Below are 24510 nucleotides of genomic sequence, written 5' to 3'. Positions count from 1 at the left end.
GAGTTGAGTGGCCTCGAATATTCAGCGACAGACGTGTTGACTTCCGTCGCGCTCCCGGGAAGAGCATGAAGGCCGACTTTTCCGCTGATGAAGATAGGCCAAGTGTCAACAAATGACGTTCAATGATTGAAATAGCGCTCTGTGCTATCCGGGCCAAACGTTTGTGCTGGTACCCTGAGATCCAAATGCAGATGTCATCGGCATAGATGGATATTTTAACTGCTTTCAGGGCTGAGTGCCGATTGTCGGGAAGCCTGGCCATGGCAGCGTTAAAAAGCAAGGGAGATAGAACACTTCCTTGTGGGACGCCGAGGGAAACGCGTCTTTCTTCGCTCGTTACATTTCCAAGCTTAACACGGACACAGTGGTCTCTAAGAGATACATGTACGAACCGAAGAGCATTTCCCGACACACCCATGGCTTGGAGCCCGTTCAGGATGCCTGCCTGAAGCACACAATCATATGCCTTGGCATTGTCCATGAAGACGGCGAGTGTCGAGAGTCCGCTGACGCGGTGGTGTTCGATGTGGCTTAATAGGTCCAAAAAAGTGTCCTGGGCACTCAGTCATGGGCGAAATCTGGTCATACACGGTGGCCATCGCCTTCTTTGTTCAAGGTACCAAGTTAATCTTGTACATATTAATCTTTCCATGAACTTAGATACGCATGATGTAAGAGATACCGTTCGATATGACGCCCTCCGTTAATTGACCGCAGCGCTAGCGCCTCTAGCGGCGTAAAGATGATTCATGCTTTTTGCGCTAAAACTGCTATTATATTTGATCAAACTTGAGCTTTTTTGATCATCAATCAGAGCTACGTTCAATTTTATTTAACAAGTCGACGCATATTAGTGGGTCATTAGTGTTTCTTCAAATGGCTTCTTAAAATATACAAGAAGCAAACAGTAATCTTCGACCGTCGTCTGCACCTCACCAGAATGACACAAAACGTCGCGATAGGTGCTGACCGAGTGCGACCCGTTGTCTGGCATACTTACATGGTTTCGGGGTGACCGTGGTCAAGATGGCCTTCTTTTATACCTCCGGGCATGCACTTACTGTGTACGAAAGCAGCATTGTTTCAGGCGACAAAAAAGAAATAATACCTACAGTTGTACAGCGCTAAGTCGCTACTTGTTCCCACCTCGTGTTGAGAAGACCTACCGCCGCGCATGATTAAGCCTTCTGGAGCACCACGCGCTGTACAGTAAATAGAGGGGTACATTCCCCCACATACATTGTACCTCGGAAGTGGTGCTTTCCTGATTGTACATGCACCCTTTGTAGTCGTGAATCTCGATGTTTTTGTCATGTACTTTATCCTTGGTTGGAAGTCAATAAACTTCTCTTTGTTGCTTTTTCCCACCGCGTGTTGAGAAGACCTGCCACTGCGCATGATTAAGCCTGCTGGAGCACCACGCGCTGTACAGTAAATAGAGGGGTACATTCCCCCACATACATTGCACCTCGGTAGTGGTGCTTTCCTGATTGTACGTGCACCCTTTGTAGTCGTGAAGCTCGATGTTTTTGTCATGTACTTTATCCTTGGTAGGAAGTCAATAAACTTCTCTTTGTTGCCCCCAGTGAGAGGCGCGGGCATTGCACTGCGCTCGTTCTCACCCCTGCCACTACCCCAAACTGGGGCAGATGGGGCATGCTATTTTTGGTAGTGGGGGACTGCGTTCGCGCTCTCCCCCTATTTTACAATCCAAAGGATGGTGGTGGTGGTGGTGGTGGTGGTGGTGGTGGTGTTGCAGCAGTCGGGGTTAGCCTGGCCTGCATGGCCGGCAATTGTTCCGCCTGAGCATCTCCTGAATTTGGAAAATGTCACCACGTGTCAGACAGCCCAGTGTCTCGCAGGAAGACCAACAAATTTCGTTGCACGTTCCTCCTAGTTGCCGCGGGTCCTTCCGGAAAGATGATGGCATCAACTGTCCGGTGCCTATGACAGCCTTTTCGCAAGGTGCGGATCATCGCTGCTCTTTGTGCATCAAACTGTGGGCAAAGCCAAATAAAATGTTCAATATCCCCGATGTCACCGCAGAAGGCACAGAACGGGGAAGCGTATCTCCCAGTCTTGAATGACCAGGCCGAGGTGTACGTCAAGCCGGTTCTAGTGCGGTACAACAGCGTTGCTTCTTCACGAGAAAGTCCATGAATTACACATGCTTGGTGTAGAAACTTGTAGATCGCCTGTAAATGATTGCGTATCACATCTTTGTTGTTCTGGTAAGTCTTGGGAGTTCTTACTTTTGGAAACGATGTACGTGCTTCGCATGCAAGGGCATCATCCTTTTCATTGCCCTCAATGCCAACGTGGGATGGGATCCACTGGAACTTTATATTAAAACTCTTGTCATTTAGGTGTTTGATTAGTTCCAGAGATTGCCTGGTGAACTTTTCTTGAGGTAGGCCACGATGCAGTCTTTGTAGCGCCGATTTGGAGTCCGTCAGCACTACAACATCTCGTGCAGAAAAGGATCGCAGTTTTCGCAAAGCCGCCGTAATTGCAATGCTTTCTACCGTTGGGGACGAAACCACGCGATCCAGGCGGCCCGACCATGACACGCCCATTCGGGGTATGCAGAAAGCCGCTGCGCAGCTATCCGTCTGTGTGCACACTGATCCGTCGGTGTACACTTGTAGGTGGCCGCGGTACATGGTGCTCAAGTGGTCCAGCGCAAGAAATTGGTGCACTTCGCTGGTAGATTGGGTACGCTGAAGTTGCACGCAACATCCACAAAAGACCATGGCGGGTTCATAGGGCGCCGTTTAGGCAGTTTCAAGCCTAAATATTGAAATGTGTTTAGTGCCGCGTTGAAATGTGAGCCAGTTCTTGTTCTTGGCCGCCGGAGAAGCACCGTGCCTGCGAAGGACTCGCCCAGTCTTGACAGCTGCGTCAATAAGGCCTGAGACGCCAAAAGGCGGAGCGGAAGAGACTCGGCTTCATGGGTGACCTTCGTGTTTGAAGCCGCCTGAGGGACTCCCATGGCCAAGCGAAGACCCTTTATCTGCACTGCCTCTAGGCGTTCGAACTGGCTTGGTGATGGTGATATCAGGGGCAGCTGATAAAGAATGCGGCTTGTTATAAGCGCATCATTCAATTTAAGCATGGACATAGGACTGTTGCCCCAACGGACCCCTGCCATGCGACGAAGAGCGTTGATCCTTTGCACTGATGCAGTGACTATACCATCAACCGCACGTCGCCATAATAGCTTGTTGTCGATGGTAATGCCCAGGAAACGGACACTTGTTGCACAACGAATTGAGTGGCCTCGAATATTCAGCGACAGACGTGTTGACTTCCGTCGCGCTTCCGGGAAGAGCATGAAGGCCGACTTTTCCGCTGATGAAGATAGGCCAAGTGTCAACAAGTGACGCTCAATGATTGAAATAGCGCTCTGTGCTATTCGGGCCAAACGTCTGTGCTGGTACCCTGAGATCCAAAGGCAGATGTCATCGGCGTAGATGGATATTTTAACTGCTTTCAGTGCTGAGTGCAGAGTGTCGGGAAGCCTGGTGTCACAGAACGAGCGCTAAAAATGGGCGCGCCGCGAAATTCTTGCGATAACGGGCGGGAGAAACGCCGCGAGGTCAAAAAAAAAGAAAACAAACATCCAAGGCTCCCTGGGCGCGCGCTCTCCCCGCGGAAGCGTGGCTTCGCCGACGAACCTCCTCACCCCACATCGGCGGCCTAGATAGGCCGCGAAAGTTCTATAACGAAAGGGGCGTGGTCATACCGAGTTCAGTCATCGGCCGCGGAGGGCATTCCAACCGTCTCGCCCTCTTCCCAGCCTTCGCTGCGTATCGCGCCGACGAAATGACGAGAACCTCCTGGAATGTTGCGCGCAAGGTATTTAACCGAGCAGCCGAGATGAGAGATCAGGAGAAGACGGAAAGTTAGCGCCGGAGCGCGTAGGGATTCCGCCGTGGAGTCGGCGAAGGTTCTGTCCGTAGGGACAGAACAGGAGAAGAGGATTTCCACCTGAGGGGTGAAGGCTCGAGCTGCAGGCAAGAGCGTGTGTTTACCGCTATCGAGCGAAGACGCGTGGCAACAGCTGCGTGTGTGAAGCCGACGTGTTTCCGGCGAAAGAGTTTTAACCTTGGAGAGTGGCCTATTGAAGACGTGAGGTTTCCTGGAAGAGAAACTTCGGCGAGGTTTCCTGGAAGAGAAACTTCGAGGGCTGCGGAACGACAACCACGCTGGACTTTGAGTGAGTGATTCTCGGAAGAGTATCATTCAGACTTTTGTTCCAAGGACTTTGGACTGAATAGGTTTTCTATCTCTTTAGTCCTTAAGTGTCTTGGTTGTTAAATGCATCCGACTGCATTGTAGTGTGAGTTGTTGTCTGTGTCCGTTGTTTCAAGTGTGGCTGATTGTATTGTGTAGTACGTTGATTGATTGGTTTGATTGGTGACATATTGTATGTAACTATTGCGGAGTGTGCATTTTTGTGTATTGTTTTCGATCTGCCATTATTGAGAATATAATTTGTTTGTTTATCAACTCTCGGCTCTGACTTGTTCTTTGGGCCACAGCCGGCGTCCGCTGGCGCACCAAAAAGGACCACTTTTAAATTGTCCACGCTTTCGTGGTGCGGTTCGGGGGGCCAATACTTCGGCCCTTGGAATTAGCCTGGCGATCGCCTCCCCTAATAAACGGGACCTGTGTGTGACAATTAATCTGGCGTCCGCGACAGGACCTTTGGTGCACAGTGTATCCAAAGTAGTGAGAAAGAGCCTCGAGTTGTGATAGTGCTATCGGAACGATTTTGTGTGTTGTTCAGTGTTCTCGTTAACGAGTGCAGGGGAGTGTTCCGATAGACTGATTTAGGCAGATACTTTTTGCACGCGGCAAGGTTTTATTTGCGAGTTGCGAGACACAATGGATCTCGAAAAGTTAGTTGCGCTTGGTGAGAAGATGGTTCTTTCTGGCGCCGAACTACGGAAATGGGTAAGCCAGAAGGAGAAAGAGGCGGTGGAGAGAGAGAGGTTGGCAGCTGAGAGAGCGAAGGAAGAAAAAGCAGCTGAGTTGGAGCGAGAGAGGTTGGCTGCTGAAAGGGCGAAAGAGGAAAGAGAGGCAAAGGAGCGACAGCTGAAAGAAGAAAGAGAGGAAAGGGAACGGCAGCGGCAGCACGAGATGGAACTCGAGCGGCTCCAGTTGCAACAGCGAAGTGAAACTCCAGTCCAATCTAGAGTTGAAAGCAGCGAACGGGAAGATCATGGCTTCCGCTTGAACCCAAGCAAGCTGCTCGTGCCGTTTGATGAAAGGAAGGACGACCTTGACGCGTACCTTCACCGATTCGAGACAATTGCGAAGAGACAGAATTGGCCGGAACACCAATGGGCAACTGCTTTGAGTACTTGCTTGAGTGGTGAAGCGCTCAGTGTGTACGGTAGGCTGACGCCGACCGATGCAGCCAACTATGCAAAGGTGAAAGCTGCTTTGCTGAAGCGATTTAGATTCACTGTAGAAGGATTCCGGGACAGATTTAGGACAGGAAAGCCAGCTGATGGTGAGACGGCTACACAGTACGCCGCCCGACTTAGCCATTATTTCGACAGATGGATTGAACTTTCAGGGACAGCGCAGGAGTACGATGAACTTAGAGAGCTCCTAATTAGAGAACAGTTTCTTACTAGTTGCCACCCAAGCCTGTCGCTGTACTCAAAAGAGAGGAAGGCTGAGTCACTTGAAGGAATGCTTGAATTGGCTGATCAATTCTTGGAAGCGCAAGGTGGAACTAATTTGGCCAAGGTCAAGAAGGATTGTCCCGATGATTCGAAGAAATTGGCTCCCGAAGAAAAGAAGCGTGCACCAGAGAGCATTCTGCGATGTTTTCTGTGCAACTGAGTGGGTCATCGCGCGAAAAACTGTCGAACAATCTTTACGAGCCCTACGGCAGTAAAATGTTTTAAGTGTGGTCAGACTGGGCACAAAGCAGACGCATGTCGAAACGGAGCGAGTCAAACTCACCAGGTATCCTGCGTGCAAGCGACACCAAAATCCGATAATAATGCCGTCGCAGATGGATTCGTAGAGTTGAAAAATGGGGAGAAAATTCCTATTGTGGGTGCTGTAATGTCAAAACAGCCAACCGGTGTTGCGAAAGGAATGCCAACGCTGCCTGGAAAAGTTGCGGGCAAAAAGACTATGGTGTTAAGAGATACCGGCAGCTCCACTATTATCGTGCGGAGAAACTTGGTACGGGAAAGTGAGTTAACAGGCAAAACGAAACCGGTTTGCCTAATTGACCGTACCGTTCGGATGCTTCCCGAAGCAGAAATCGAGGTTGAAACCCCATACTTCAGCGGGAAGGTTACTGCTTTATGCATGACGACCCCCCTGTACGACCTTGTCATCGGAAACATTGACGGGGCGCGAGGGCCGAATGATCCAGAACGTTTGGGGGAAGACCCGAAGATAGAGCCCTCGCCAACCCAGCGACCGCGAGATACAGTGGAGGAGCAGCCCGTGACGGATCTCTCTAGAGCCCAAGGTGAAGCCGCGGCGCAAGAGACAGTGAATGAGAAGATGATCGTGTTGAATGAGTTCAGGGGCCGAGCTACTGGACTTACGTCGGCACGACCTCAACCGACCGACAGTGCAAAGGAGACGGAGTTGGCCAGCCGGGCAAAATGTAGAGACATGATCAAGCTGGTAAATAAACAGACAGGACCCGTTGAATGTTATGACCCATTAACGGTGTCGGAAGTGACAACGATGGCTGAGACGCCGCTTCAGACACCGTCGTTGGAAAGGGCTCGCCAAAAAAGAATGAAGAAAAACAGGAAGAGATCGAGAGAGCACCGCAAGAAAGGACGCAAGCGCAGCTCGAAATACACAGGATAGGTGCTGAGGTGGAATCGGAGTGTGTTTGGCAGGGCTGAGTGCCAGATGTTGTGTTAATGTTGTGTTATCCTGTGTCACAAGTGTCGAAGTGTTTGTGCTGTGATGTATAGTGTTGTATAATTGTTGTAAAGACAGAACTTTGTACGTTTGTATTGTTTGGAATGTGTGATGAAGTGTTGTAGTCATGTACCTGTGGCTATATTTCATGTGTCGTGGAATTGAATTACAATGTACAGTTCTATTGAGTGATCTATTGTGAATGTGAAGTGTCATGAGCGACGGACTGTGTTACAATCTGTTAGAGTGTGTGGTGACTGTTCGCGCTCGTTTGTGTGGTTTTGAATATTATGAGATAATATTCTTAAAGTGGGGGGCAGTGTCACAGAACGAGCGCTAAAAATGGGCGCGCCGCCAAATTCTTGCGATAACGGGCCGGAGAAACGCCGCGAGGTCAAAAGAAAAAAAAAGAAAACAAACATCCAAGGCTCCCCGGGCGCGCGCTCTCCCCGCGGAAGCGTGGCTTCGCCGACGAACCTCCTCACCCCACATCGGCGGCCTAGATAGGCCGCGAAAGTTCTAGAACGAAAGGGGCGTGGTCATACCGAGTTCAGTCATCGGCCGCGGAGGGCATTCCAACCGTCCCGCCCTCTTCCCAGCCTTCGCTGCGTATCGCGCCGACGAAATGACGAGAACCTCCTGGAATGTTGTGCGCAAGGTATTTAACCGAGCAGCCGAGATGAGAGATCAGGAGAAGACGGAAAGTTAGCGCCGGAGCGCGTAGGGATTCCGCCGTGGAGTCGGCGAAGGTTCTGTCCGGAGTGACAGAACAGGAGAAGAGGATTTCCACCTGAGGGGTGAAGGCTCGAGCTACAGGCAAGAGCGTGTGTTTACCGCTATCGAGCGAAGACGCGTGGCAACAGCTGCGTGTGTGAAGCCGACGTGTTTCCGGCGAAGGAGTTTGAACCTTGGAGAGTGGCCTATTGAAGACGTGAGGTTTCCTGGAAGAGAAACTTCGGCGAGGTTTCCTGGAAGAGAAACTTCGAGGGCTGCGGAACGACAACCCCGCTGGACTTTAAGTGAGTGATTCTCGGAAGAGTATCATTCAGACTTTTGTTCCAAGGACTTTGGACTGAATAGGTTTTCTATCTCTTTAGTCCTTAAGTGTCTTGGTTGTTAAATGCATGCGACTGCATTGTAGTGTGAGTTGTTGTTTGTGTCCGTTGTTTCAAGTGTGGCTGATTGTATTGTGTAGTACGTTGATTGATTGGTTTGATTGGTGACATATTGTATGTAACTATTGCGGAGTGTGCATTTTTGTGTATTGTTTTCGATCTGCCATTATTGAGAATATAATTTGTTTGTTTATCAACTCTCGGCTCTGACTTGTTCTTTGGGCCACAGCCGGCGTCCGCAGGCGCACCAAAAAGGACCACTTTTAAATTGTCCACGCTTTCGTGGTGCGGTTCGGGGGGCCAATACTTCGGCCCTTGGAATTAGCCCGGCGATCGTCTCCCCTAATAAACGGGACCTGTGTGTGACACCTGGCCATGGCAGCGTTAAAAAGCAAGGGAGATAGAACACTTCCTTGTGGGACGCCGAGGAAAACGCTTCTTTCTTCGCTCGTTACATTTCCAAGCTTAACACGGACACAGTGGTCTCTGAGAAATTCATGTACGAACCGAAGAGCATTTCCCGACACACCCATGGCTTGGAGCTCGTTCACGATGCCTACCTGAAGCACACAATCATATGCCTTGGCAACGTCCATGAAGATGGCGAGTGTCGAGAGTCCGCTGACGCGGTGGTGTTCGATGTGGCCTAATAGGTCCAAAACACTGTCCTGGGCACTCAGTCGTGGGCGAAATCCGGTCATACACGGTAGCCATCGTCTTCCTTGTTCAAGGTACCAAGTTAATCTTGTACATATTAATCTTTCCATCAACTTAGATACGCATGATGTAAGAGATACCGGTCGATATGACGCGAGGCTCGCAGGATCTTTTCCGGACTTTAGGACTGGCACCACCCATGCTGTATTCCAAACAAATGGGATCTCTCCCGTGCTCCACACATCATTAAATATGTCCAAAAGTGCCCTTTTTCGCTCATATGGTAGATTTGTCAGCATTTGATTGCTGATCAAATCGGGACTCACGGCACAGCGTCTTCCTAATTTGCTAAGTGCCATATCCAGCTCTCGGAAGGTGAATGGCGTATCCATCGAGCGAAAAAAACTGGGTTGACAGAGGAATCGCCGCTCCTGCTGATCACCCAGATATGTACACGTCTGCGAAATCCTCTGCAAGGGTTTGCAAATCTATCCCTTGTTTCAAAGCGAGTGCTTCGAATGGCCTGTGTGTTCGGATCTTCCCAGAAAGACTATTTATTACTGCCCATATCTTTGCCAAGGGCGTAAACGTTGATAAACTCTCACAGGAAGCGGCCCATTGATTTCGTCTTAATTTTTTGTATGGCGACGAGTCGCAGCGTTTATCCTGTTATATTCGGTTTTCGCAGACGGATTTCCTTTTGTTCTCATTATTTTCCGCTCCGCTCGTCTACGTGCTGCGCAGAGGTTCTTCAATTTCAAGTCAGGAGCAGGAAAATGGTTGGGCAGTTTCAGCAATGAAGTTGCTGATCGCTTGCTTTGCAACATAGCTGCGAACAGCTCACTAGTGGATTTGTCCAACACTTCTCTGTAGGTGTCCCAGCGTGTTACATTGCAGGGTTGTCGACCAGCAGTTCGAAATCCCAGGATATTGGTGAAGATGGGGAAATGGTCGCTGCCCATCTTGTCTGGAGCCGTGGTCGATGATACCAGAAGGTGCGTGAAGTGAAGTACAAGGTCTATTGCACTCTATGAATCTGGTGGCCTGAAAAATGTAGGTTTACCATCGTTCGCCACACATAAGTCGGCAGCATCTGCACCTGCTAGAAGTTCCTTGCCTCGAAAATCCACACTCTTATCTCCCCAGAGTGGATGGTGCGCGTTAAAATCACCACAGATTATTCGAGGAGCGGGACATCGAGTGCAGAGGTTCTTTAGGAAAGTCTCCATAGAGACCTTTTTTCGTGGGCTTATGTACACCGATACCACACTCAGTTTTCGGTTTCCCAGGCACACTTGCACAGCAGCGACTTCCAGTGAGTTGGAACAGAGGTCATGCACTGGTAAGGTGACGTGAGGTATTTCCCGCCTTATGTATATCATTGCGCTTCCATTTGCAAACGACGTTATGCTCGGGTTGCCGTGTCGGGTGTACCCTGGGAGCGTCCTTGCATTCGGTAGACCGGCTTCGGAGAGGGCTAGAATCGGTATTGGAATGTCGCGCAGGAAAAGGTTGAGTTCGCACAGGCGTTTTAGAAGACCGGCGCAGTTCCATTGCATTATTAAGGGCACTTTCTAAGGACTAAATTGACCAGGTGGGCGAAACAGTGCCATTATCCTACTGTGTGTTTGTGGAAGCAGAGCAAAGTAACACTGACTCTAGAGCCAGGACTGCTTCCAACATATACTTCGTTGAACTCGCAGGCATCTTAGCGACGTGTGAACGTAGTGCTGTGAACAGAGCGCAAATAACGTGCTCGAGGTTTTCTTGCTGTTGGCTTCCAGATGGTACTTGAGATGGGCTCAGTGCATCAGCGTAGGTGCGCTTGGCGGACTCTTTCGTGATACATTTCTCACCAGCGTTGAGCACTTGCGTTGACTCAGTACCAGCTCTTGTCGGATTTAGGCGCGGAAAATTTGCTGCGTACTCGTTATCCGAACCGCCATGTTGTGGCGCGCCGGACGTCTTCTTTGTGAGCGATGGTTCGTTCACAGTCTTCGGGCCGAGGACAAACGTCTTATTTCTTCGCTGCGCAGCTGTTCGTGCTGGACATCGGCCGTAGCTAGCTGGGTGGTCGCCGCCACAGTTTGCACACACAAGTTTTTCTTTACTTGTACACGTCTGAAAGTCATGAGGCCCCCCACAGCGCTTACACCTTTTTTCTCCACGACAGTACTTAGCAACATGTCCAAAACGCTGACATTTAAAACAGCGTGGTGGCGTCTCCACGTATACATATATATAGTCTACCAGCTCGTGTCTGGTGAAGCCAAGATTGATCTTCTCTGGACGTTCCGTATTTCGAGCGAATGTGAGAACTACAGAGTCAGTGCGCCTTGATTCCCATTCGGTGGATGAGGTTTGGACTCGTCGTATGATTCTTCTTGCGTGGTATACAACCTCAGGTCTCAGGTAGGTTAACAGCTCTTCGTCCGAGTACCATCTTGGGACCCCTTTTATAATGCAGGTATTTTTCATGTAGCTGTGTGGTACACGGGCTGATATGGCAAGGCCGCAGATAGTGTTGGTCTCTAGAAGCATATTAGCTTGACTTTCTGTCTCTATATCCAAGAGCAGGGCTCCCTGTGCTGTGAAACAGCTCTTAACTGGGGCTCCACCGAGAATCGTTTCAATTTCCGAGTATAGGTGAATAGGATTCACTTGCCTCAAGTTAGCTCCTTCGGATGTTGGAGCAATTAACACAGGAATGCCCACCATTCTGTCTTTGCGATGTCGCAGAAGGCGGAAACCACCCTCGTCCATGTCTTGATCTGTGAGGTTCGCCCCGTTGTGGTCCCCGGCGACAGTTGATTCGTCCTCTGATTCAACGCTGTGTTGTCGCTTGCAGTCGGGTATGCTTGCGCAAACCAGCTGGTGTTTCTGACCTGGTGTCACACCTTGGGAGGTCATGGCGGCGCTCTCCCTGATGCTTGTCTCGTTTCTTCTAGCACCTTTCGACGCGGCGGGCTGCGCAGCACCCGTCGATTGCCGATACGGCAGGTACCTTTTCGAGTCGTCCGACGTCTTGAGCAGTGCTGAGCCGTAATATAAACAAAAATGAACGATAAAAGCAGACAGAGATTCTTAGCCAAGCCATAGAGAAATAAAGGTTAAGAGTGGACACTCCCGTAGACCCCAGCGGCCCAATCGACCCTAGCACACCTAGTGGTTGGTGAGAGCAAGTGGCGTGCGCTTCCGGTTTCGGTTTCACTGGCGCAAATTTTGAATTACTTTGCATAACCGACGTTTGGCTATGACAAAAGTTCATAATTTCAGACCACTATTCATCGCCCAAATGGATAGTTTTTGTAGGTCGTTTTGATTTAGCGATTCCCTGTTTTGTTTTGTTCTGTGGTTCGTGCGAATCGGTCGTGACGTAATTTTTATTTCGATTAAGTTATAATAAAAACAGATGCAGGTAATGATAATTCACTACTGTTTTATTCATCGCGCTTGTGTTTTTCTTTTGGAACAAGTGATCAATGTATATATCAGTCAAAGAAACAGAGCTTCCGCAATGTTTTATTCAAAGGCAAGGTAGAGTACGAGAATATAAAAAGCACAATATGACAAAGGTAGACAACAAATGCATCTCGCCTTACAAATAAATTGTAACAAATATTGTAACAAATACATAGAGAACACAGACAACGCACACATCGCTAGAGTTGGCAGAAGCCAAGAAGCTGGTGAAGTATGACACACCGGGCCAGTGGGTAAAGATCTATGGCAAAAACACAGCGCACAATGCTGATGAAGAAGTGACATATACACAGCAATGAAGTCGCGAATCACGCCTGGGCTTAACCGAAATAATGCATAGAAAAAAAGAGCGCACAGAAACCACACGACACAATATAGCAGAAAGGCAAAGGTGTAGTGTGCTGGCTGTGCTTAAGAACAGCTAGTCCAAAATGAAAAAAAGCAGACTTGATGCCTGCTTGTCCTCAGAAAGGTAGGGCTTTGCAGCTTGCTCGCTACGTGAAAGACAAACTTTATGCTACAACACTGGCAGGTCTTGTGGCTTTTGTTATGCGTAGCCTTCATCAAAAACTTAAGATCCCAAGTGATTTGCGTCTGGGTGTTGCTGTGACGCTTGCGAGCTAAAATAGATTGTAGTCATCACTTATCCAGAATTGTGGACCTTCATTGGTGCTACGAGAGCGGTATTACAGGGCTAATAAATAGCAGAAGGAAACCACTTTGGCTCATTATTTTTCACAAAGGCTCTACATCGTACGTTATCACTCAAAAGCTATATAAAAATAAAATGGCAGCGTCCGCAGCCCCATCAAACGCTACAAGTTTGGGTATTCTTTTGAAAATTTTGATGGGGGAGATGAGGAGGTTGATGAGAAGCTAAAATACGAAAAGCGTGATAACATGAACCGTGCCCACTTCATACTGTGTTCCTTACCCGCTCGAAGACATTTCAACAAGCGGTTTTGTTATCGATATATTACTTGAGCTGGAGAGATAAAGCATACACAGTGACAGAGTGAGCCACAGTAAAGTGTACAGTTTGCCCGCATTTGCTACAAAAATACAGAAAGGATACCCAACATTCTTTTTAAGGTTATGCAAATCACTTCGAGCGAATACACAGTGTCCCTACTCCTCATAGCGGGTAACCTAAACAATGTATGCAACGAAGGAGTGGCTAGTCCAGTTGAGCTGAATATAAGCATATAAGACCATAATGAAGTCTGCTGTAACGAAGTAATAACATAACAAAGCTGTTGCAGGATTCGGCTCAACTCGAATACTTTAGTGTAGACCCGCCGCTAATTGCTAACCTTTGAACTTGTCAAGCTGTATGCCCGAGATTGAAGACTGGAACCTAACCCTATCTAAGTTTCGGTTCACAAAACGCACATGCACACATAAACGAACCCGGCAAAACATTTTCAGAAACTTCGCGCGACACCCAGCAGAGCAGAAATGAAAATCGCCAACACTTGACAGATGGTGATACAAAACATCGCACACTTTCAGGTGATGTGCAGTGGCCTCAATTATGGCAAGAAAGTGAGATTCAAGCTGTTGTACGTATGCAAAAGCTGCTTCTGATGGCACAGTGAGATTCCCAAAAAGTTTGCTGGGGACGTGGTATGCTTTGAGCATTGTGAAATACTGGTGGGTACCCTTAAGCGTCTCACTGTCGTCTTTCAGTAACTGTGGGCAACTGCAACCGTCACATGCATTCCGAAGGAAGTGCTTGATGAGAAAACCAGCTACATAATATGCAGCAGAGTCATCGATAATATGGGAGTGAATGTTTGTCGCAAGTTCAGAGAGATCGTCTAGAGCGGGAAAGTCGTCAGGCTGTGGCTGTGCACACTCCTCATTATCCACAAGAGACGCACTGGTGAGGGAGAATGGCAAGAGCTGCTCCTGGAGGAGGTCACATTCATCATCCTCGACATTTCCGTATTCTGACAACTTGAAGAGTTTTCTTATGCAGATGTGCTTCAGGCCACAAATAAATTGTGCTACATTGGGGTTGGTGTTGCAACCCTGTTTTTGCCTAATGTGGCCAAATATGTTCTCCAGAGGATCCTGTTGAAGCCTGCGTGTTAACAGGTATTCAAAACTGTAATTTTTGGAGAGGTCGTCCCATAGTTGACAAATTGCCTGAATTGTAATTTGCCAACGTAGGATGGTTTGTTGTTGACGTCTGCCAACAAACTGCCATGATGCAATCCAGGGAAGCTGGCCTCGGAGGAAGTTAATCAGCTCTGAATCATTTTCCATCACTGCATGCCGCAGCTTTTGCGAAGTTCTTTTTTTACCCGAGCTGTTCAAGGCATCGAAAATCCTGTCCATACGATCACAAATTAGAGCTGTAGTGATGGCCAAGGCAGGCAGCACCTTCGCATACACCTGTGCCGTGATAGCAATCGAAACTGATGCACTGAGGACCTGAGTTGCTCTGCTGACCTTCATATTAGAAAAAGGTTTCTGATGAACGTGCCGTTCAGTCAACTTTGGAGCCAATCGCAACCGCAACTCATGTGAGGATTGGTAAAGGCTTACAATGTGCGACGAGTTGACGATGTCATCCCCAATGTATAACTTGTGTGCTTGGACATTATTGCGGGTTGTTTTAATTAAATGCGGAACATCAAAAATGTAATATACCCGCTCACCATTAACTTCAAAAAAAGGCTTTGCTACAGTCACTCTTAGTTGGTTAGCGAGACTTACATTTGAACTGCCCTGATCACAAATGACTGCTTTCACTGCAATAATAATGCTCCTAAGCTCCAAAATGAGTGACACCAGCAAGTTATGCATAACAGATGATGGTGTTGATGTGTGCCCTATAGTAAAAGCAACCGGTTGAGCCCACTTTCTTGAAACGCCAACAAGAAGAAAAACCAGTGCTCGATCAGCGATGGTTGAAGTGCGATGAGTGCCATCATCTGTAAAACCCTGGACAACGTCTCTTGCGGCATCATAGTAGAAATTCTTTTTGAGTGCTATTTCGTCGAAAACTAAAGCGCACACTCGGTCCCGTTCATTCCAAGCTTGAGTATTTGTTGCAACGGAAGAAAGGATTCCTGGAATTATGCCTGGAGTCATCTTTACATTAGCTAGCCACCTTCTTAATGAACGCCGGGAGGGCAAAGAAAAATATGGAGCCAGAAATCGGTATGCTCGCGGACCTCGGAAGTTTAAGTGAAGAGCGAATTTCTTGAACCACACGGGAAACCGCTTGCCCTTGCGTTTGGGCCTCAAGCGAACATGTGCAGAAAGAAGTTTAAAAACCTCCTCGGTGACGTGCGGTCGGATAACTTCAAGGGCCTTCGAAGTCGATGACGGTGCTTGGTGAGGCTGTCTCTGCAGTCTTTTGATAGTTTTCCGCTGTGCTGCTACTTTGGCTTGCAGATGTTTAATGGTTTGCTTGTACTTTATTGATAGAGGCATTGTCGCTGGCACACAGGAACGCACTGCAATAAACAAAAAAAATGGATGTAAAAGCGAAGAACAACTAACCCCATACGAGCACTTTCCTCGCTCTTTCAGACCCAAGGTGCACAACTTTCTGTGGTACAAAGTTTTCGATTCCGCTACCTAAAAATAAACCATTCACAATGTTGGCAATGCACAAAAAAGATGAAAATCACCGAGAGCCCACCCTTACATTTTGTAAGTGCACATTTACTGTCCTTTTGAGGATAGTTTCCTCAGAATGTCCTAAACATAAAATAGCACATTAAAAACTGCTGCAATAAAAGCATAGTCACCATTTTCTCTAGGGCACTCAGGCGTGGAGCTGTTGGCAGAGACGTCTTCTGGAGGGTCTTGTGAAGCTTGTTCAGTGCCTCGGACAGTGCTGTCGGAACAATCTTGCAAGCGGCCTGCGGAAGTCTCTATATCAATCCACTCTGGTGTTGAAGTGAACATACAACTTACCGGTCACACAAGTTCCTTTTGTGACAGCTGAACGACTGGTTAAGGTTTTCTCCGGCAAGACGAAATCAGCAGAAATTCTTTCACCAGCTACAACGGAGCTGCCACCTGCAGAGGTTTGGTCAACAGTCAATTTGGGTAAAAAAAAAAAGAAATCGCGACACTGAACGCACCCTGTTCATCGGGGCACCTCAATGTCTGGGAGCCGCTTTTTGAAGCCTCTACCGCAGGTCCTGAAGAAATGAAATTACGACAATGTGTCAGTAAGAGGCTTAAAATAACACAAACTGAAGCTCATCCGCACCTTGCAGTGCAGCTTCTGCAGCCATGTCGCAGTCACTACTTGAAGCGACGCTCAGAGAACCTGCATATCTGTGCAGTTGGTACAAGTTACAAAGCTTGTAGCATGGGGAAACTTAAACAGCTCTTTCAAATGCATAAATTGGTCGAACATGGAAGAAAAGAGAAGGCACCAACTAGGAAACAAGTAATTTGCGATTTTTGGAATTATCAACAGTGGCAGCTTTCACTGATGAAAGGTATACGTACATGTGCACTCAGGCTTGAAGATTACGTAAAATAGCCCTTTAAAGTCTTTCAAAACAAGTTGCGCAGGTCCAGAGCATCAAAAAATGACAGAAATGTAAAGCTGCTTTTAGGAAGGTAATAGCCCACAATTCACAGAATTTAAGACTTTCCAAGTGTTACTTCTGTAGTGAGGTTTCTCCATCGGCTACAAAGATCTTCACGGTTAACTGTCACCACTGATTCAATACAAGTGGCTGCTATGCACATATTTGAGTTTCAGTCAATCACTTACATGGTGCAGCTGGTTGCACACTGGGAACAGCCATTCTTGTAAGCCTTGTGTGCCCAGGGTCCATGAAACTTTGAGCAGTAAAATGGTCGCTACAAAACCTGTACGTTGCGTACAACAGGCTGGCCGGCTTACTCAAGAGATCATCGCGTCCAGCATACTGCATCCATGCTTTCATCCTGCATTGGCAATGAACTATCAGCTGAAAGGGGAAGTGCTTGAATAGTGATTTTTTATTGTTACCCTCACTTAGCAAGTACGAACAGTAAGCCTACAGACATGCAAACCATACAAAAGCTTTAACACACCTGCCGTCCCGTGGTACGCGGAAGAAACTCGTCCCAGGCTTCTTGTGGGTTCTGCCATTGTTGAAGCACCACGATACACAGCAGTAGCTGCCGTAGCTTGGACCGCCGGACGGCATGGCGTCAGCGCAGTCTGAAAATGTTAGTAAGTGGATGCTTCGCTGTCAAATTACGAAAAAGATATGTGCACGTCATAAGTGTACCAGCAAACCCCTTTGAATGATTAGCTAATCGATGCACAATACAAAACCAGTGATACATCTCTGACCCATAGAACTCTGACTTACAGAGATATACGTCAAGACCACGTACAAAGATCTTCAGAAGTTTCCAGGCCGCTATATCTTGTAATGCAATGGTATCGTGGCCTGGAAACTTTAGAACACCTTCGTGCGTACGCCGTATCAGCACAGTACATTGGGAAGAAAAATCGTAGTTGAAATTTGTGGATGGATGGATAAATGAAAAACTTTTATTGGGGTCCTGAAGGATTCCACCCCCGTTTTATAGGGGTAGAATCGCGGGCCGCTCCCACGTTGGGACGGGGTTGAATTTGTGCGGTAAAATTATATTGGAAACGTCAAAAAAATTTGTGGGCAGCTAGCACTAGTGGCACAAGGCTAGCGAAGAAACGAAGATGATGGCCACTTGGCTAGTCCAGATTTGCCTCCGGCACACCAAGAATTATTCGTGTTCCGAGCCTTCGGGAAACGCGTCGTGAAGCATGCGAGGCCCAGCGAATGCTTCTCAATATTTTGCACCGAGCCTATGACCTAGCTGCCCAGCTACGCTCAGCGCACAGACGCTCGCGTCCGTGGCAGACGCAGCACGCGTCGCCTCGGCTTGACGCCGTGCCGCCTTTGCTATACTGCATACGTTGCACTAGCCGCCGCATAGAGCCACAAACTTTCTTTTTAGCGAACCTCCCAGTCCTTACAAGCTTCGGAAAAAGGTTACAACTGCGTGAATGAGACGCCACGTAAGAAACAAACTCGCACACACGAAGCGCAACGTGTGTGTGTGCATCTTTCTATGTTTGTTGCATGGTGTCTTATTCGCGCAGGCGTAATCGTTTTCTGAAAAAATGACCCAACAAGACCAACAAGTCATTCAACAAGCTTCGCTTGAAAACGTGCCTCACCTGTTATCTCACGCTTGAAAACGCCGACGCAGCCGACGTTGACGAAAGCGACGAAAGCGTCTCGCTGTCAGTCATGCATGGGCTTGTCCCATGCATGACTGACATGGGACAAGCCCATGGGCTTGTCGCTGGGTAGATGGTGTTTATGACAGTACGGCTGAAGAAAAATAATCGCGTAAGGTGTGTTGAATAAATGGTTTTTATGTATAAAAAACATACCAAATTTGGGCGTATAATTATTAATTTGTAAAAACAATTTTGTTGCATTGATTATAACTGTGTTTTTTTTTGTGCTTGCGCCCTCTGACTTTTGGTGGGAGCACTAGTTCGTTACGTAGTCGTGACGCACTTCCTGATGCCAGGTTTTGCGGAGTGTCCGCTCTTGTCTTCTTCTTTCTCTATGGCCAAGCAGCAACAGCTTCGTCGTCTTCTTCCTCCTCTACAATCCAAAGGAAGATCTATACACCCGTTGAAACACTTGTGCGGCGGAGAATAGTACAAGCTATTGAGAACCGGGTTCTCCGATATGGATTCCGACGTGTCGTTTTCTTGTGTTAAGTGAGAGTTGCTCAGAGCCCTTAAAATATACCTGCCCAAGGCTGCATCTGGAAAGAAAATTGCAATATTTGAAGTTTTTGCGGAATCTCTATTCGTATTATGTTTTCACATTGTGGGTGAAGAAGATGAAGAAATATGCCGGAGGTAGGTAAGGGACTTTATTGATCCTCGGAAGAATCATTGGAGGGCAGGTGTGGCAGGGAAAGTGGAAGCAGGATGACGACGGGCCCTCGGGCCGCTCTAGATGGCAGCACATTGCTGTGCTTCGGCGACCCTTCTGGCCCAGCTCAGTATCCCGAACTTTATTTCCGGTTGCAAGCTGCGAAGAGTGCCTAGCATCGCTCCTGTTGGGCGGAAAATTAGGTAAAATAATGTAAAATCGAGATAGCTGACGATTCCATCCCTCGCATTTAAAAGCGAAGGCAGGTAGCTGGAGCCTCGTTCCGAGTGCTCGGGCTTTGGTGTCAGCAGCCGTGTTCGGACGAGAACACCCAAACGTAAGCGGCCAGATAGATAGATACCCTTAAAATTACCAAAGTTCGCAAAGAAATGCTGTATATTTAATACAAAGTACCTATATTGCTGTCTTGGTTGTCCTTGACTTAGACTTTTTTTTTCTATTTATTGTGATAACACACAAAAAAGCTCCATTTTACAAGCTTTCTCGAATCGCACTATCTTCTAAAGCAAGTCTATCTTTCAACTGCACCCCGAGTGTGCTGTGACGTCCAAATTTTCTCTTCACATGCTTACAAGATATCGTGACGTCAGCAGCAATGCCCGCTCCACACTTTGAGACAGGGGCGGTGCTGAAAGGAGCCTAGCTTGTGGGCACTAGCGGTTGATACGGCCCCAGGATGTACTCACTTACTCACCACCCCCCCTCCTATCCTATTGAAGAAATCCTGGCGGCTCATCTATGGGTTGGCGACACACAAGCGCCCTCTTTGAATGTTCTGGTGACGCACAAGCGCCTATTTCAGAAATTTTGTTACCTGACATTTCAATAGCCAGGCTGCCACTTCAAGTCGCTAGTATTGGTACTGTAGTGGCCTAAGATCAATCAAGTGTTGATGTCGGTAGGTGCAGCATACGGAAATGAATTTTATTATCAAAATAACATACCTTGTCAGTAGACGTCCGTGCTTTAGGTGTTTAAGAATGTTTCAGTTTGGAACCTCCTATAATGTTTTCTTTTCTTCTTTTGTAGCTGTCTAACACTACCCGCAATTTATTTTCGAGTGTGTTCAAAGTTTTCAAGCGACTTCACTGTCGTTTCTAAAATTTTAGATCGTATGATATCTACCATCAATGCATACAACAACAATTTCTCATTCCACCACCAAGATTCTTAACCTAAGCATAAGCAAAGACTGCAATGAAATTCCCGCTAACGCAACACTTGTACCGAGTACCTTGGACGCGCGTTTCGGTCTAATTAGATCGGAAATAGTAGTCGTGGCCATTTCAGGATTCTCGCTGTCACCCTGTTTGAGATCCACAACAAAAGACGCTGAAAAGTTTTCATGAGAGGGTTCAACAATGAAGAGACCTTGCTTGCTGCTGCTTCAGCGTTCAGCGCCTCAGTTCGTCACTTCGATTTATGCACATTTACTAGATAATTGTATGGGCTGCTGCGAAATTTAGACTTGCAGAAGACCTCCTTTGCCCAGTTCAAACCAGTGCGTTCGAAAACTATGTGTGAATATGAAAGCACACAGTGTCTTCAAACTGCCTGAGCTTTCACATGACAGTTTTCTATACACAGCTGAGTCTTTAAAATCGTATTGGCTTTCGCCATGAAGTTTTTTTTTCCCAAGACAAAGGTACCATAAGCACGAGAGGACGGGTGCGTTTTAACTCGCTACTTGCTTTCCATAAAAAAATACCTTCGAATAACAAAAAATGGGTCTATCAAAATGTACGAATATGCAAAACATCCCTTCCCGAATCGCAGAAAAAAAAGAATTAGAAGATCGCACGTATCTTTGCAATCGATGTTATGCGAAACCGGCTCATGGAAAGTGACTGTGCTGTAATTTCTTTATTGACTGGAACGTCATGATGTGGAGCTGAAGATGCATGCACAAGTGCATAAACATGAATAGCCTTGGATAAAACGTGCGCCCTACTCTAGACGAAGAATTCACCGAAGCGGATATCCGGGCCACCCTACAAAAACTTAACACCAAATCTGCACCAGGTCCGGATAACATCACGAATAAGATGATACGCAATTTGGACGATGAGTCGATCACGCCTATCACAGACTATATTAATAACTGCTGGAACACCGGAATCTTGCCCCCGCATTGGAAAACGGCCAAGGTGATTCTGATTCCGAAACCAGGCAAACCACTGAATACTGACAATCTTAGGCCCATTTCCTTAACATCTTGCATAGGCAAATTGATGGAGCACGCTTTCCTGGCAAGACTAACAAATTACCTCGAAGGCAATGATTTTTTTCCCACACACCAGGATTGGCTTCCGCAGGCATCTTTCAACGCAGGATGCCATGTTGCAGCTTAAGCATCACATCATAGACAGTGCGGGACGCTCCACTAAGGGCATACTTGGTCTTGATCTGAAGAAGGCTTTTGACTCTGTCACGCATAGCACCATTCTAAATCAGGTCAATACCCTAAACTTGGGCTTCGCACGTACAACTATATTAGGGCATTTCTTACGGGCAGAACGGCCACGATCACTGTGGGAGCACTCAGGTCGTCCGAAATAACCATAGGAAGTGCGGGCACCCCGCAGGGTTCCGTGATATCTCCCATGTTGTTTAACCTCACCCTCATTGGACTTCCTTCAAAACTTCAAACCATCCAAGGACTTCATCACACCATTTACGCCGACGACATCACCCTCTGGGTGTGCGACGGCAGTGACGGTTTCATTGAACAGAGATCACAGGAGGGGATTGACACAGTCGAACGGTATTTACAAGGAACTGGACTATCCTGCTCGGCGGAGAAATCTGAGCTACTGCTATATCACCCTACACTTAGAGGTCGGCTACCCAAACAACATCCCCAAGCGCAGGCACATGCTGATATAAAACTCACTACAAGCGATGGTCACGCCATTACAACCGTGGACAAAATCAGAGTGCTAGGTTTGATCATAGAAAGTAAGGGTACCAACGGAGAGACAGTTCGCAACATTGAAGCCAGAGTGTCTAACACGATGCGCCTCATTAGACGCATTACCAATAAACACAAAGGCATGAAAGAGGCCAGCATCATCCGTTTGATCCAAGCGTTTGTTCTAACTCACATCACCTATACGGCGGCGTACCACCGATGGTTCACCGCGGAAAAGTCAAAACTCAACAGCCTAATTAGGAAAATTTACAAACAAGCGCTAGGTTAGCCTCAAAACACCAGCACCGAACTACTCCTTCAACTAGGTTTACACAATACCCTTGAGGAACTTATTGAGGTGCAACAAATCTCCAATTCGAGCGTATAGCCAAGACTGTAGTGGCCTAACATCAATCAAGTGTTGATGTCGGTAGGTTCAACATACGGAAATGAATAAGTTCCTCAAGGGTTTACACATTACCCTTGAGGAACTTATTGAGGCGCAACAAATCTCCAATTCGAGCGTTTAGCCAAGACTAAGCCAGGCCGCCAGATTCTATGTAATCTCGGTATTACTTACCACACTCAACACGGAGACAAACACGACATACCACGCACTATCCGTGCTAAGCTAACAGTACCACCCATACCAAGAAACATGCACCCTGAACACAACAAGGGCAGACGTGTCAGTAGAGCCAGGACCATGTCAAAGATGTTTGGGCGCAACCATGAGGCAGTCTTTGTCCACGCAGCATGCTACCAGGAACGTCACCACTTCGTGGCTACTGTCGTAGACCACACACAACAGCGTAATCAGCGACTCGCAGACAGCCGTTCGAAACTACGCCAGCGGCAGAATCTCCCCCGAGGCATTGCGGATTCTTAATACAGGCAAAATTCACGAGGCGGACAAATACGTACACATCTTGTGGTTCCCCGCCCACACACCACTAGGTAACGCGGAGGCCAGTTCGAATGAAGTGGCGCACAACGTGGCTCGAGGTCTTACGTTCCGAGTCACGTCAGACGAAGCGGCCACCCAAACGGACCTTTCTGTGCCGGTGTGGGAATGGGACGATCGGCTCACTAAATTTAATGACATAATTCAACACTATCGACTGCAAAGGCGGGAGTACCCTCCGCCTCACTCCAAGCTAAATCGGGCCCAGTCCGTTCAGTGGCGACAGCTACAAACACGCACATACACGAACCCTGTCATCATGCACCACATATATCCTGACGTCTATAGTTCTAATCTATGCCAGTACTGTACCACCAGAGCCACTCTCGACCATATCCTACGGGAATGTCCAGCATTAGTCACAAATTCTGGGGTCGCGGCCTCCAATGAAGACGTTCGGGCGCGTTGGGGGACTGCGCTGCTCAGTTCGGGCCTGGACAAACAACTTTGGGCGATCCAGCAGGCCACGGAAGCTGCCGGGAGACACGGTCTCTCCGTTGGCCCCAAGGTGGGAGCTCATCCGAGCAATCTGCCGGAAATTAATAAAGTCTATCTCTCTCTCCGTTAATTGACCGCAGCGCTAGCGCCTCTAGTGGCGTAAAGATGATTCATGCTTGTTGCGCTAAAACTGCTATTATATTTATCAAACTTGAGCTTTTTTAATCATCAATCAGAGCTACGTTCAATTTTATTTAACAGGTCGACGCATATTAGTGGGCCATTATTGTTTCTTCAAATGGCTCCTTAAAATATACAAGAAGCAAACAGTAATGTTCGACCGTCGTCCGCACCTCACCAGAATGACACAAGACGTCGCGATGGGTGCTGACCGAGTGCGACCCGTTGTCTGGCATACTTACATAGGGTCGGGGTGACCGTGGTCAAGATGGCGGTGCCCCCCAGGGAGAGGCGCGGGCACTGCACTGCGCTCGTGCTGACCGCTGCCACTACCCCAAACTGGGGCAGATGGGGCATGCAATTTTTGGTAGTGGGGGACTGCGTTCGCGCTCTCCCCCTATTTTAAAATCCAAAGGAAGATCTATACACCCGTTGAAACACTTGCGCAGCGGAGGATAGTGCAAGCTATTGAGAACAGGGTTCTCCGATATGGCTTCCGACGTGTCGTTTTTTTGTGTTAAGTGAGAGTTGCTCAGAGCCCTTAAAATACACCTGCCCAAGGCTGCATCTGGAGAGAAAATTGCAATATTTGAAGTTTTTGCGCAATCTCTATTCGTATTATGTTTTCCCATTGTGGGTGAAGAAGATGAAGAAATATGCCTGAGGTAGGTAAGGGACTTTATTGGTCCTCGGAAGAATCATTGGAGGGCAGGTGTGGCAGGGAAAGTGGAAGCAGGATGACGACGGGCCCTCGGGCCGCTCTAGATGGCAGCACATTGCTGTGCTTCGGCGACCCTTCTGGCCCAGCTCACTATCCCGAACTTTATTTCCGGTTGCGAGCTGCGAAGAGTGCCTAGCATCGCTCCTGGTGGGCGGAAAATGAGGTAAAACAATGTAAAATCGAGATAGCTG

The 24510-nt window shown here is 47.9% G+C and overlaps 1 long non-coding RNA gene, 1 other non-coding gene and 1 pseudogene across 2 annotated transcripts; 2 read left to right on the top strand and 1 right to left on the bottom strand.

Moving 5' to 3' along the window:
* Positions 1 to 1563: 1563 nt before the first annotated feature.
* On the top strand, positions 1564 to 1700 carry LOC142771525 (U1 spliceosomal RNA; annotated as a pseudogene).
* A 13644-nt stretch (positions 1701 to 15344) lies between these two features.
* Positions 15345 to 16354, bottom strand: LOC142796481 (uncharacterized). The gene is made up of 2 exons (XR_012893869.1): positions 15938 to 16354; positions 15345 to 15640 (listed from the first exon to the last, which is right to left on the bottom strand). It is a non-coding gene; the product is annotated as an uncharacterized LOC142796481 (long non-coding RNA).
* A 7478-nt stretch (positions 16355 to 23832) lies between these two features.
* Positions 23833 to 23997, top strand: LOC142771501 (U1 spliceosomal RNA). Its single transcript, XR_012885967.1, has one exon. It is a non-coding gene; the product is annotated as a U1 spliceosomal RNA (small nuclear RNA).
* Positions 23998 to 24510: the final 513 nt, after the last annotated feature.

This window comes from Rhipicephalus microplus, chromosome 1 (assembly GCF_043290135.1).
Source record: "Rhipicephalus microplus isolate Deutch F79 chromosome 1, USDA_Rmic, whole genome shotgun sequence".
Taxonomy (NCBI): domain Eukaryota; kingdom Metazoa; phylum Arthropoda; class Arachnida; order Ixodida; family Ixodidae; genus Rhipicephalus; species Rhipicephalus microplus.
The sequence above is the reverse complement of the archived record's forward strand: the minus strand, read 5'-3'. Positions and strand labels throughout refer to the sequence as shown.